Genomic DNA, 17,086 nt, shown 5'->3' with positions numbered 1-17,086 from the left:
AAATCAAGAGTAGAGGAATCTTTCCACATGTTGTAAAAATGATGTGGTTTGTACTTTATTTTATAATAAATAAAAATATTACAAAGTGAATCTAAAATTCTAGTAACTTACCAAGGAGTACATTTATTAAAATAATATATTTACTGTTATAAAAAGCAACGTTACTACAAGTTAAGTGAAGATTATTAGCGTATTGAGGAAGCAAAACTAAACTGAAGTCAGTTCAGTTCAGTCAGAAACATTTCAATGAATTGTTCCATCATCCATCAAAATAACAAACATTTTTGAAACAGAATCCTCAACAATCTTGATAATATCTATATATGGTAATTTTATTTATAATTACAATATCACCTAAATAAATTATATTTTGTAAGAAATAAAATGGTTGAAGTTTCTATTCAAATGACCAATATGGCAATATGGAAAAACCGTTTAATAGTTAGGTGTTTGCATATATTATAATAATTATTTCACTTTAAAAATATATTGTAATTCATTGTCTTCGAACATTTTTCATTCTGACATCCGAGTCATTCCTTATCAATGATATCAAAATTGCCAGTTTAAAATAATTTAAATCAATACCAAGCATTGGGATATGAATGAGCAACATCACTATAAGTTTCAAAAAGTGTTTTATGGGGTCAGGCAACAGATTTTTTGAATTCAAATAACAACCGTTATAAATGTATGAAATGCTATTTTGAATATTCCCTGATTAGCATCTTTATACACTGAATAACTCAATAATACTAAATGTAAAACCATTTTTTATGTAGATAAATGTCGAAAACTATTTAATTTAACCATTAAGTTAAGTTATTTAAGAGTTGTTTGCATTAATACTCCGTATTTTAGCTATAATATAACACATGCACTCGCTGATCAAAATACATGTAAGCACTTATTATTAACTAACAATGTTGTCGTTTAGTTATACTGTATATGTATTTATTGGTTTTATAAAGGTCATTCAATGTAAGGAAAATTCACAACACTATTTATGTTTTATTCAGATATATAAAGAACAGACCAATTTATATTACTTTACGTAATTAAAACATGTTTGTATGGCGAATGTCATGCTGTTTTTTAATATTCATAAGGAAGTACATTGAGATTAAGTCACGCGGACCTTTCTTGCCACATTACGTGAGCAAAATAACACGATTTAATATTTGAATAGGGCCGTGGTTATTTATTCAGCCGAAGAATAATCAGCCAACTATAACAACGACCTAATTACATTTCCCAGCTGTATATCAAAGCGTTCCGACGTATATGTTCATCTTATAGTTCGTTAGGTTCCCTTCTAAAGTAATGCAAGTCAAATAATGCACTTATTTGGTTTTCGATATCAACATGTTTGTTTAAGTCAGACGCCGTCTTCAATTACATTCTATTACAAGATGTACTTCCACTTGAACGCAAATAATTTGTGGAGAAAAGGTGATATTGCTATAATTGGAATTAAAAAATGCATGTACAAGGGTCACTGTTTATATCTCGGGAATTGGTAACACTGTTTTATGAGTGCATCTATCTGACAAGAGACTATATATATCGTCAAACAAGAGGCTATCTGAGCACTCAAAACGTTGATCCATCAACCATCAGCCGTACAGCCCTGATTTGACAACCAATGACGTCTTTTTGTTCCCATCCGTGAAGAATAGGATACTTGGACAAATATTTTCATCGCCCGAAGAGGCTATTGAAGCGTTCAAAATTCATGTTTTGAGGATACCTCATTCGGATTGGAATAAATACTTTGAAAATTGGTTTAAGCGTATGCAAAACTGTATCGATCATCGTGGCGAGCACTTTGTAAAACATTAAAAATATATTCGCAGCTTATCTATTATAAAATACTATAATAAAAATAGTTACCCTCGTACAAATTACAAAAATTCTAATATGAATTTATATTTCGGAAAATAATCGCTTTTGTAAAATGAGATATATGAAAATAACACTGAAGAAACAACTGCAAATCATTTTTCGGGCAATATCTCAAATTCATGTACCAACTTCATATCATCATTTTTGCAATCTTCATAAGCTTCGGAAAAACTGATAATCAAATGAAACAACATCTAGAGAATATGTCGGATCTGGTAGGCTTTCTGTTACGGTGTATTTAAGAATTCGTAGCCACCCTTGAGACGTTTCCTTACTTATTTATCGTTGACTAATTAATAAGCCATTTTCTTAATATAGTTTAGTAGAAATAAGATTGCAAGTTATTCTCATATATTACATCGATGATTATCTTTTAAACATACTTTAAAATATAGTAAAAGTACTAAAGAAAATTCCATTTAAAAAAATAAAAAAGAACTTTGTGCATAACGGCATCTTGCCTGTTCCTATATTTTCCATAAAATTTATAATGCGTTTTTGCAAAGTTATGCTATCAATTTCAAGTATTAAACTAGATGTAAGTTTAAATTTATCTTGGCCTGCCTTACTACTACAATTAATGCAAAAAACCGCTTTATAATCACATTTTAAGAACGCTTTGTAATTATTGTTTTATAAAGGTAAATTTGCATATATAACGAAAAATAAATTTTAGAATAATACGCTCTGTTATATTATTATATTAAAAAAAAGTTCTTCAAATTATTAATATTGTAGAAATATATTGTCATAATTTAAGCAACTATGATGTTAAATTATTTGATGTTATTTATTTTGTTCGACTATTGACGTTCTAATTTTAAGTTTAACCTAACAAATAACGTTTTAGTGAATAAATTCATTATGTAGTTTAAATATTTGTTATGACCTATTATTGTTATAGATTTATAAAAACTAGCAGCATAATTTATACATAACAATATCGGATAATAAAAAGATAAAAAAGATGTAATGTATTGAATGATTGATTGAATTGATGTAATTGAATTTGAATTAATATTCTTAACCCATCATTTACTTATGCGGTTGCTGATATCTGAACTATTACTGAAAAGTTAGGAGTTATGTTCGGATATGATGAAGGCTCCTTAATGATTTTTAGGGTGGCTCGACGATAGGATGTAACTTGGAGCTATCTTTTTATATTTGTGGGTTTTACGTAAATATAGTATCCTGGTATTGTCCTTTCGTAGCAACTAATACGACTAAGAAGAAATTTCTTCTAATCGAAATTTCTTTCTTATTTCAATAATTTATATATTTTAATCAGGTATATAGTTTAATTGAGGTACTGTCAAATGTCTCGTTCTTGGTTGTGATAGGAAAGATAAGTAAGTAATAAGTTAGTGAAGATATATAATACGCGTGAACTAACAAGAATGTCGCGTAGATTGAAGGGGGATGACTCGTGGAGGTAGTCATTGGAAAGGGTTTTTTATATATCGTAGAGTATCCATTTTACCAACGAGGGTTTATCTAGATTGGTTTTACTGTTTAACGTGAACCACGGTGCTCAGCTTTTAGCCTACCAACTAACGAGTGAGCAACCAACCATCCTGTAGCCTTGATCGCTGCGCCAACCCAGCCGTCTTGGAAAGGGTTTGTTAGTAATTTAATAAAATTATAGTTGGGATATAGATTTAGGCTGAAGGTTTTTTATTTTTTAATGTATGATCACATATATAGAGACAATATTAGGAATAGGATGAAAAACGAATGAAAATCTTTCGAGAATTTTGAGAAGTCTCTTAGGGTTGCTACTAATAATATGAAATATGTTTATAGGTAATAATAATTATTTTCTGGATTTAATTGCTATTTAAATTTTCAAAAAATTTCAATAATGCTAATAATATGTAACGTATACAGTTTTCCACTAATCAAAATCCATTTACTTAATTGCTAACTAGCACTCTGACAAAGTATCGACGCAGTAACAAATGGTGCACAATCAACGTCAGGTTAGATACCCATAGCTAATAGATGCATAGAATGTTAGCAAATTACTTATTTTGCCATTGAAAGCCGTTTCGAAATCTGGTTTATAATCAATTTGAACAGTGTTTCATACTGACCAATCTTTCTAATTAGTGAAGTCGTTGTAAAAGCCTTAATTAGCATTTATTCGTACAAATTAATGGTCGTTAGCAGTGGTTAATCCAAAATTGACAGATTCTACTTATTAAGTAAAGTTATTTATTAGTTTACTTAATTAAATTTGTTATTTCGGTCATATAATTTTATTGTCATTAGATTGGAATACTATTAAGCTAAAAACATGGCTTTTATATATATATATATATATATATATATATATATATATATATATATATATATATATATATATATATATATATATATATATATTAATAAATACATATTCACATTTAATTACAATTATTACATGTGAAATTTTATTTTATGGCTTGTGATCAGAATTTGTAATGAAACAATCATCTATCGCAAATGAGATATAACATTTAAATAATATTCCTTGCTGACGGATTGGCCAAGAAATCGAAATATGCATAGGATTTTTATATTTTCTACTACTTTAGAATATACAAGGGTAATTTCACAACCCGCAAAGTAGTATAAAAAAGATAGGTGTATTTTAAATACTATTATTGTATTTGTTTAACAGTAACTAGTAGTCAGTAAATTTGTGTAATACTATTTTTGGAGAAAATTTTGGGAAATTTGTTGGTATTGTCGAAAACGTCTATGAGAAAAGCATACAGGGCTAAATGTAATTTTTCTTAACAAGCTGTAATATTTTATTTATTAATACTTTTGAATTATTTAGATTAAAATATAAACCTCTTATTTTTTACATAATTTCTAAGCAACTGTGCCAACTTTTTTACAGTATCGACAATTAATTAAATTTACTGAAAGGAAAATAAGAAAAACAATTTGGAGGTTTAAAAATAAAATCATATTAATAAAATTGACCGAAAATAAGGCGAGATATTTAATCTTGGGGCTTTAAATTAAAATAACATTCTTTGAAACGAAATATTTATTAAAAGCAAGTTTATCGACTTTAATCTTTTATAAGAGATTGTGTTTTAAGCTTAAAAAACATTATGGAGATTGTGTATATTATTCGGTAAGGAAATAAAAAACAAAATTATATATGGAAACTATAAAGTAAAATGAAAGCTGTCATCTTAGAATCAATTTTAAATTTACTTAATCAATAATTTATCAATTTACCAAGAAACATTCAACCTTCCTGTATAACTCAAACTGTTGTACTTATTTTATAACAATGTTTAAAACATTGAAGAATTGACATTATGGGTCTAAATTATTCAGGTAATAAACTATTTCAATAACAAAATATATAAATTAAACAGGATGTGATATCAATAAAACACATTAATTTCATACTATTGGATTAATTACGAAACGCTTATAAATATTTAAACAATAAATGATCGGGATATTGATAAATAATAACAATTCTAATTCATTTAGTATTTAAAATTGGTGCGATTTTATGTGAATATATATATATATATATATATATATATATATATATTTATATATAATATGCTACTCACTAATAGATAATAATATAAATTATAACTGGATGTTTAAGAGCAATAAGTTGACTATTTCAAGTATACTAATTAATTTTTGCCATTTAAGATTCATGCTCGGATTTCAAACTAAACTTGTCGGTTTTTAAAATATTAGTTATATATTTAAGCATTATCTAGATGTTGCTTTTTGTGAGTACTATTTGTTCCATGTTTTGCTTTTGATTATATCAAAAGGCGACGTGGATGTGGATGTGGTTTTCGAAGTGGAAACCGTGTAATATTATTAGTCCGTGTAATATATTATAGTCCCTCTCTTAATTTGTAATATTAAATAAAGTTTTAGAAAGTTACAAAAATAACCTTCAGAAAGTGTGTATACGCTCTATACTATTGGTTCTCTGATGAATATTATTACTATATTTTCATATAAAACAGCTTCCTTGATATTATAAATCAAAATGAGTAATTTGTTGACATACAAAACGAAATTATCGTTATAATAAACGAAATATAATATATCTACATCACAATTTGAATTTAACAACTGGATATGACGGGTTATTAAAAGTATGTAAAATTTATGAGACAAGAATGTCCAATATAATATGAAAATAAGAACGCCTGTTAAAAGTAAAACAATTTTTAGCACATTTTCTCGGAATATCATATGTAAATGTAATATAAGTAAATATTAGAAAACAATATTTTTTAATAGTAACTTATTCAATATCTAGAATTATATATATTATGTATATCAAGTTAGAAAACCATAACTATATGAAGATAACGGAACCAAAAAAGGAATTGCCAATTTATATCGACACTACTTTTTTCATGAACATTAATTTAGTTTAATAACTATATATAAATGTAAATTGAAACTATATAAAGTAAGGGCTGACTGACTTCCGTGATTTAAAGTTTTAATATCGATTAAGGAGATCTTCGGTATATGAACCGAGAGTTTCGCTAAGTTCATCCGATATTATCAAGGTTATATAATTATTTTTATGGCTTTTTCCGGGGTTACGGTTTAGTTAATTCAAAATCCCCAAGGTAAAATAAACAAAGGGCCCTTTGTCATTTTCAGTGATTACCCACCATCAAGCAACCGAAGAACTTTACTATCAAACCGGGTGCTTTTATCATTATGCCTTGAGGTTAAGTTCCACCTTTAAAGACATAATATGGAAGTATTTCGAACCTTCTTTTTAATTATTTATATTGTAGAAAATATTTAATTTCTTGTTGATGAGTTGTAAAAATTGTTAGTGTTCTGATCTAAAGATCTACATTTTAGACAGGTAGGATAGAAAATGGAAAACATTTTTAGCCTCTATGTTGTTAGATTTTCTTGACGTTTCATACATATCAACTACTAGCGACCCGCCCCGGCTTCGCACGGGTGCAATGCTGATACTAAATTAAATACACTACAGAAAAAATATGAACGTTGTATATAAAAACATAGCGGCCCGCTCCGACTTTGCACGGCCATAAAATATATATGCCTATGTCACTCAATGAAAACATGATTAAAATCGATCCAGTATTTTTGGTTCATTCATTACTGCCCTTGGCCTGCACGCATTAAATTTGGAGTAAAACAATTCCTCTTCCCCTATACTTACTATGAAGATTTCCTGCTATCTTCGGAATATCTAAATTCATACAATTTTTATTATATTACACATTTTTAAACGCAAATTTTAAATTTGTAATATCTCCGAAAATATTTGTTTAATTTATATGCTGTAAGGAACCATATTGATCTATATTAATTGCACACTGTATTTAAGGTACTTAATTCGATAAGGATTAATGCCGTATTGCTTAAAATAGCTTCGTAAATAAGCCATTTTCTCACGTAAAAAGTAAACAACAAAAATGGTTAATGTGGGTTATCCCTAAAAGATAAACATATACCATCGCGGACTTTTTTGTAGACCTTTTTATGGTGTACAGTACTGTAGTACATTAATTTGATCTAACTCGTAGGGTTAGGCAGCGTTTTTGCTAATTGCTAAATAAGCCTAAAAAAATAGGTTAATTTACGACCTCACGTTAGAAACCTCTAAAATTAGCAATGTTGCCTTAGTATATTATGCATGTATTATACATATAAACCTTCCTCTTGAATCACTCTATCTATTGAAAAAAACCGCATCAAAATCCGTTGCGTAGTTTTAAAGATTTAAGCGCCCATAGGGATATAGGGACAGAAAAGGCGACTTTGTTTTATACTATGTAGTGATATTGCTCCACATGGTTTCAAAACTTTTAGTGTTCTGACAGAATAAAAAAAACTTTAAAAAAATTATTGCGACATGGATCTTGGATTTTTTAAGTTTTGTTGCAATGGTTTCATTATTTTGTTCCTGTTTACTTGGCAATTTTTTAAAAATAGAACAAAATAAAAAATCCTTGTTCCTTCATAGAGATTTATATTAAATTTAAAGTATTCTTCATAATAAATTTCAAATATTCTAAACAGAATTTGATATATCATGTTGAAATATCACGCAGACACAAGTCATTTCAAGAACAAAGCGTTTAAATTATGATATAAAAATTCGGACTGCATAACTTAGATAGTGGTACCTAATACTCAAATTTGGTCAATATGCCAATTTAGTTCCATACATTCGACCTTCTAGTACCTGTACAAGATCTATATATTCCAAAATGCTTTCAGTTAAACAAGAAGTTGCAGCTTCTATACCGATTTGCTGTAGTAGACTGGCATAGTTAGCACTCCATAAAAGTCTCTGAGACTTTGAAAATAATTCGTAAAAATAATTAATAAATTTTGAGGAATCTGTAAGGGGACATATTCTCAAAGGTCTAAGTTTTAAAATTTGCAAGAAGCCGATTTACATTTCTTGAATATATTTATTGATTTAATATATATTTAAATAAAATGAATATATTTAAACAGCAAAATAAATATATCATAATATTACATAGCGCATGTTACTATATATTTTATTTCCACTTCATTATTGAATTCCATCATTAAAAATTATTCTACCTTTTGGGCAATTCATTAGGAAACAATTTCTGGTTTCTATAAACGAAGTAAACTGATATTCTACCAAATTGTGCGTCATCTGCCTGAATAAATATCAATTAGAAATTGAAATATCCTACAAAAATGGTGGGTGTGTTAAAATATACCATTAGAGAATTTCAAGGTCTTATTCCTCGAACCATTCAACTGTCACATATATCTACCTCTTGTATCTGTAGGCTGTAGTAACTCACATCATGAAAAACCCATTTTGTCCCATCATATTTTCAATATAATCTTTAAAACATGAATATTCGTCTTTGAATTTGGTCTTGAGCTTGTTGGCAACGACTAACACAGCATACCATAACAAGTTTTCTTGATGAAGTTAATCCATTTTTTATCATGTCACAATTTTACTAAAAACTAAATATTTTTTGTATTTTTTTTGTATTTCAAACAGAAAATCTCATGGTTTAATAGTATAAGCACTGTTTTCGTAACTGCCAATAAGTCAGCAAATTCTCTTGCGCTTCATTTGAATCCTTATCAAGTAATGCGTCTTTCGCTTCGGATGATTTTGAAAGTTTGGAGCTAGAACATAGAAAAAATAGAAATTTCACGGTATAGGCGACCTTGGGGAAATGTTTTGTTTAGTTCAATCAACTGTAGCGCTGCGATCGCAAATTGTGATTGGCAGTTTAAATTGCAGATGCCGCCACTAACATGAAATGTGATTGGTCGATCAAATTGTGTGAAATCAGCATTTTCTATGGGCGTCCATTTTTATGTTTGTTGTTTGTAGGTTATGGTTTTTGTTTAGATCACGAAATTTTCGTTTTACGTTGTGCATATTTTCTGTTTTACATTAATTATTATGGGGTAATAATATAAAAATTGATGATAATACGTCAGTGTAGTAAAAGATGTAGTGTACCGGGGTAAAATTCTACTACGGAAATTAGACATCGTTTCCCAAAGAATGATCTCGCTCCTTTCCAAAAATGGGTTGATCAAGTAAATAGTAGTAAGTTACCTGGATAAACCAAAATGCAAATATATCAACGTCATGGTGTTTGTTATGGATATATTAGTGAAAAATTTAGAATTATCCTTCCTTCACGAACAGGTATTTGGGTAAATGCATATCCATCATTGGTTTTATCAGGTACATATAAAATTATCTATCTACTACATGTCTGTTTATATATTGTTTGTTTACAGAAATTCAAAAACTTATGAAGATGTTAGTAGTAATAAAATTCAATTAATCTACCAAGTTGTGCGTATGTTGTCAGTGTGATGTCTCTACATAAAGAAGTCTTACAAGAAGCTAATAATTAATATAACTGGATAATTAGTAGTAATAAATACTACTTTTAATTGTAAAATACCCCTAAAATATTTGCAATACTTTAACTTTTTAGAACAATCAGTGTTCAATCATTTTATAGTAGAGGAATTATATATTTAAATTTGATTGCCTTGTTAAGAAATATTTGTTATGGTGCCATCAATTAAAATTTTATTTGCTACTTTTAGGGGATTTATTAACTTAAAGAAATCTATTTTGTCTAAATTTATAAATAACTACATTTGTTTAACAAATCTTAACCAAAATTGCTTAAAGATTTTTGTTGGATCTATTAGAGGTCATAGAGGTAGAAACAGCATCCTTCCCCTAGTATGTTCGAGAAATTTTTAAAAGGGCTCATCATTTCAATTTTTTCACATCATTCTCCCGGAGAAAATTGTGAAGAAGATGAACATGTTAGATAACTTATATTCTTTTTTAACGGGAGATCTAGTACCACTTGAGGTTGTTAAATCACCAGTTGAGTCTATATTTTCAGTTCCAGATAATTTTGCTCTGAGGAAAATAAAAGTCTAATATTACAGTCTTATTTCAGGGTATTTAACAAAACTTCTGAAAAAGAGACAACATGCAATATTTGTCTATATTCTATATTAAGTAGTTCCACAGATTAAATACTCTAAAATCTAAATATTTTTAAAAAACACATAAATTTTTAGTGTTTCGACTGTCCAATCCGTAATGATTTTCAAGACAAAATTTTAAGTTATTCTGAGGTTTGATTGTATTTTTGGTTTAATAAAGTTAATGTAATATCAACAGGAAAGTATTTAAAGTTTACCTTCAATATATCAAGATAAGTTAGAACTCTAATAGATCCCATAAAATTGATGGCACTAAACATATATGGGAAGGCCTTATAGAAGAATTATAGATATTTTAATATTGCCTAGAATAGAGTTCATAATTGTTTTTTTTTGCTTTTTGTTTATATATATTTATATTATTTACACTTATGTATACTTGTATAGGATTTTATTTTAATAAATTAATTTTAAAATTTAAATTTGATTTTTATTTAAATACTATTGGCCAATAAATGTGACGTCACAAAATAATCAGGGGAAATGGCAGACCAATCAAAGCAAAGTATTTTCCTTACAGGTTTCTACATAACTATTTTAAACTAACCAATCAAATTCGCGTTGTCAGCGCCGCCAATGATTGGACTAAGCGAAACTTTGCCCCACTACTTACCATTGCAGTTGCACACCCCTGAGCTAGAACTGTAGTTTTGACAAGGGCGAAGGTATTCTGTATATGAGTTGCGTGTCAATTCAAAGCCCTCTGGTGTGCAGCATGGGACACCTGTAAAAATTATTGTTTTAAAGTGTTGTTTCATCAGACGATCAATTAAAAAAGGAATTAATTTTATGAAAAAAATGATCTTTCTCTTCATCGCCGCCTGATGTGATTTGTGGATATTCGGAGATCAAACATTATTCCAGTATCTCCATAGTATCCTTACCCTTTTTATAGGTTTTTAATAATTAACTAAGGAAACAGAAACCTTTATGACATAAATATCATAACATATTTTATACATGAGTGTTTATAATATTGCGCCATATATATATTAAATTAATTCGATATTTATTAGTTTATATCTGTCAATAACTAATGGTATTACCATTAATCTATTTTGTGCAACATCTAAAAGCAAATTACTGAGTATTAAAAAGTTTTGCTGTTATTTCGAACCATTCACACAAAATCGCACCAATTTTAAATACTAAATGAATTAGAATTGTCATTATTTATCATTATCCCGATCATTTATTGTTTAAATATTTATAAGCGTTTCCTAATTAATCCAATAGTATCAAATTAATGTGTTTTATTAATATCGCATCCTGTTTAAATTATATATTTTGTTATTGAAATAGTTTATTACCTGAATAATTTAGACCCATAATGTCAATTCCTCAATGTTTTAAACATTGTTATAAAATAAGTACAACAGTTTGAGTTATACAAGAAGGTTGAATGTTTGTTGGTAAATTGATAGACTATTGATGAAGTAAATTTGAATTTGATTCTAAGATGACAGCTTTCATTTTACTTTATAGTTTCCATATATAATTTTGTTTTTTATTTCCCTACCAAATAATATACACAATCTCAATAACGTTTTTTACGCTTAATAAAAATAAGGTCAAATTGTTAAACAAACACGACATGGTTAACAAGAAAAGTGTAAACACAATCTCTTATAAAAGATTAAAGTCGATAAACTTACTTTTAATAAATATTTCGTTTCAAAGAATGTTATTTTAATTTAAAGCCCCAAGATTAAATATCTCGCCTTCTTTTCGGTCAATTTTATTAATATGATTTTATTTTAAAACCTCCAAATTGTTTTTCTTATTTTCCTTTCGGTAAATTTAATTAATTTTCGATACTGTAAAAAAGTTGGCACAGTTGCTTAGAAATTATGTAAAAAATAAGAGGTTTATATTTTAATCTAAATAATTCAAAAGTATTAATAAATAAAATATTACAGCTTGTTAAGAAAAATTACATTTAGCCCTGTATGCTTTTCTCATAGACGTTTTCGACAATACCAACAAATTTCCCAAAATTTTCTCCAAAAATAGTATTACACAAATTTACTGACTACTAGTTACTGTTAAACAAATACAATAATAGTATTTAAAATACACCTATCTTTTTTATACTACTTTGCGGGTTGTGAAATTACCCTTGTATATTCTAAAGTAGTAGAAAATATAAAATCCTATGGGTATTTTGACTTCTTGGCCAATCCGTCAGCAAGGGATATTATTTAAATGTTATATCTCATTTGCGATAGATGATTGTTTCATTACAAATTCTGATCACAATATTCCTTAACATTAATGTAACATTATTTACCTGATTTAGCTCCCTGGAATTTCGGACTGTTTCTTGAATTGAAAAATAAAAACTTTTGATAATAGATTGGTACTAAGTGGTGGGATTGAAATCAAATTGAAGCAGGTTTCTAATAACCGCCCTGGAAACCGAATTGAATAACTATTTCAAAGATTGAAAGCATCTTTTCTTTTATCTTTTCGAAAAGATATTATTTTGAATCTATTGACAGAAATGAAAAAATATATCAACCACTTTCGTTTTATTTCAAAAATCTTACACTGTCATGATCATATTTATATAGACTTAAAATATGCCTGTGATATCAGGGTTATATTAAAAATATCTTATATAAATCGTTGTTGTTTGCCCTACAAGAAAATATTTTCGCAAATTCGGCGTATTTTGATTGCGGTTGTAAAATGAAAAAAGTTTAAAACCAGAATTTGTTTGGTTTAAATGAACACTTCACATATAAAGTATTCGAGAAAAATTCTTGAAATGTTATTGCTTTTGTACATCGTTATTTTTAAACAGTTTCAACTTTGACCTTTTCAGGACGTAAAAAAAGTTCATTTTAGCTCGGGTTGTTTCACCGCTCTATGATGTAACACATTTTTCATTCAATGTAAAATATAAGGCCTCATATTAAAGTAGGGCTAGACATTTAGTTTAAAAATGCATTGTTTAAATATACATTTGGTTACGATAAGTAATAAAATCAGTACAAAAACTGAGACAGAAAAACGGGACAAAAACCAAATAATCCTAGGGGAAATAACCAAGTATATAATTTCTAGTGTTCTTAGAAGTCATATAATAGTAACATTCTGGGCATTCTGGAAGTACAAAATCAACACAAAAACAAATATAAAGCTGGAGATATAAGAAGTCTATCAACTTGTTTATTACACCTACTAGAGCATTTAGATATCAGCAAGCTATCAGGATAAGAAGTGTACCAAAAGATTAACATTGCAACTTAATAAAAAAGAAAAAGCGTCATCACTTCAGATATCAAAACCACTTCATACATCGTTGTTATCGATAATACAAAAAGAATATATTGGCTATTGTATGGGTGCAATAGAGATCGAAAAACATAACAACACCATCAACACCAGAAACGATATATACCGTCTACTAGCAACTTGGAAATCACTGCTGGAGAAAAGTAGAATTTGATGATGAATGTAGAAGATGGGAATACATAAAAGGCCACAAACTCAGCCCAATGCAGTTACTAATTTAGCTCATATACCGAGAAGTAGATCAAGAAAGGCAAATAAGACGATGCCGAATAGTGACAGATCAGATTTTATTAAAACGTTGCCATAAATGTAAATGTTCTGAAAACCCAACCCAGATTAACAACCTCGACAAAATATCTCAAAACTTATTAAAGTTATTGTAAAGAACAAATTGACGAGTAGACTTCTAGCTTTCACAGCATGTAACAATTTATTAAATATTTAAATAAATATGAAATAGAGGGGTTCTTACAGTTTATAATAGGATTAGCAAACATATTATAAAATAAAAATACGTATAATTATACTATGATGAGAAATGTATCATGTTGAAAACGTAGAAAGGAAACGTTCATCATAGAAAGAAGAATTATGATATGGATATATTTTATTAAATTACCCAATAATGCTTTCCTTTCGATAAGAAAACGGTTACTGCTTGAAATATATATTATACACTTATTTTGTTATTGAACGTAATCTTCCTGAGCTTTAATATATTTATTTCTAAATGTATGTTATTCAAAATGCGAACCTAAAACTCGAAATTTGTTTTGTTAGTCGAAAAATATTTCTTGATGTTTTTGTTGTTGAACTTTATCATTAGTTTCGCACTATTCCCCAGAATTTGATATGCTGGTGACTAAGTCTCATCTATAGTGATAACATAATGCGACAGATATTGCAGACTTATTTCTGAAACTTAAAAATCCGACCAGTATATTAAATACGTTCACTCTCCCTTTCTCGTACACTTTAAGATAATTAATTGGGTACCTCTTATTGAACTTAATAAACATAATAAAATACCTCTTATGGAACATAAAACTTAATAACCAATCAGTATCAATTATATCAATTTAATTAATCGAAAGTATTGAGTTTTTGCTGCCAAAAACATTTGTTTCTCCGATAAAATTTCATTGATCTTATAAAACATGCAGAGTAGGTCTTAACCATCTAACATCCTTTCCAAACGATAAATTCCTCTCACGCCATTATTCACTTTTACGCTTCCACTCATTGAACTTGTAAAGATTCTATAACATGTAACAAGACATTGCTATTATTCTCGTAAAATGGGACGCTTCGCATTATCAAAATTAAGTCTTAAAAAAGTTGATATTGTGCATAAAAAATCTAAAATTTTATTATAATTTATATGTATATATATATATATATATATATATATATATATATATATATATATATCTATATATATATATATATATATATATATATATATATATATATATATATATGTAAAGACATTTAACGTGTTCCTTAATTTAATGAATTTGGGAAAATTTAATCACTTATTATTAAGTTAACAACTTCACTAATCTATCTTACGTTTATCTTAATAAAGACCTGATTATATCCCCTAATCAATTATGAATTATTATATTACCGGTTAGTTACCAGAGACTTTAATTACTTTGAAATCCACTAATAAAATACGGTAATTTAATTATACAATAACGATTCCATCTTTCTTATTTAGATCCACTGGGCAAAAAACTCAAATTCATTTATTAAGTTATGTGCTAAAATGTAAATAAATAGTCTTACAGTCAAAAAAAATATATAGATAAAACACAAGAATTAAATGATGATTCTTTGTTTTGATAGTAATATTGTATGTGACCATATACGACCGATACTGTATGTAATCATGTATGTCTAATCTTAGTACAATCTGTGCAGTAATAATAATAGTAATAGATTTACCCATCTTAACTTTAATCAATAGTTAGAATGCTTCCATATATTCCATTCACTCCAGTCCAATGGTGGTCCTGACCTTGTTTACAGCGGCGCCAAACTTTCCTGCATCAGATTCTATTACTTATAACTTAAATAATTTTATGGCTTGTTTAATATTTACGTACATTTTGTTTATTTCATGATTAATTCTAATTTATCGAGTGATGATCTTGCACCTAATGCAGTATATTTTATAACATTTTAAACATTATTTTATTATATACTAAGCTTCGAATTTTGTTAATACACGGAATATTTTGATAATTGAGGTATCATTAGAAGTATTTAAGAGTGTATTTGAGCACATTCCTCCAGAAAGCGTCCCAATAACTCGATAAAATTATTTGTATAGTGAATGATTAATATAACTCCAATTTTCGACGTCTAGGTCTAAAAGAAATAATTAAATTGTTTTAATACTCATCCATGATGTTAATTTGTTTTCTATGTGCTTTTGAATGAACTTTATTGTTCTCAAAATTTAAGTAATTTGGCGTTTATTGTAGAGTTCTGGCTTTATGTTAAAATTAATATCATTTGAATGTACAGTTCTTAACTTACAGTTTTTTAATAAACAAATTTACATTTCCACAACTATTCTGTAATTTATAATGTTCGTGATTTTATATTGATATTTATTCACAGCACGTATACGCGATATATTTATTTATTATATTATTTAACAACTTATTGTCTTTTTGCTCTTTCATTGAAAAGAGTTCTTGAAAGATTTGAAGCCACTTGAAGAGGCAGATGGCTCATATTGGATATTCTCAAGACTGCAGTTTGTATCGGTTCAAAAAAGAGGTATATTTAAAAACCAAAGAAGATTTTAAAAGACCCGTTAAGCTAGACATCACATTGTAAACTTCTGTGTCAAGTTTGTACAACTCCACACATACTATACAGAATAATATATAAGTTTTTTTATGCAAAAGTTCTTTAAATTCAAAAATAAACTGTAAATGATAAATAGTAATAATTAATAGTAAATAACAGTGGTTTATTTCAGCCACAATAGTTTATAGGTTCGAGTTATTTTATTTTAATTACATTGAACTCTTTTCCTCACCACCTATGACATAGAGTCCTCCACCTGTATGTACTAGTATTTATCCGTTTATGTTTAGTTCTTGTTTCCTGCGATGTTGTATTTCGTTGTCAAGTCATTTTGATACCACTGTATTTTTTTTGTTTCTTCTATTACTACCTACGTACACCATTCTTGATAAAAGTAATTACTGAATTCTCTCTAATGTATTTACCATATCTACAAAACAGTATTCATCTTCTCCTCCTACATTCTAACCTAATGCTCATGTATACTTCTAAAGAATTACACACATATCTATGC

The 17,086-nt window shown here is 28.0% G+C and overlaps 1 protein-coding gene across 3 annotated transcripts in view; it reads left to right on the top strand.

Annotated features, from left to right (window-relative positions):
* sif (guanine nucleotide exchange factor still life) overlaps positions 1 to 17,086 on the top strand; it is a 293,884-nt gene that overhangs the window by 96,778 nt on the left and 180,020 nt on the right. The window lies entirely within an intron of this gene.

This window comes from Rhynchophorus ferrugineus, unplaced genomic scaffold (assembly GCF_030347505.1).
Source record: "Rhynchophorus ferrugineus isolate W39M unplaced genomic scaffold, kcgeb_rfMv2 rfM3, whole genome shotgun sequence".
NCBI lineage: Eukaryota > Metazoa > Arthropoda > Insecta > Coleoptera > Curculionidae > Rhynchophorus > Rhynchophorus ferrugineus.
Note: the sequence above shows the minus strand (reverse complement) of the source record. Positions and strands in the feature narration are given on the sequence as shown.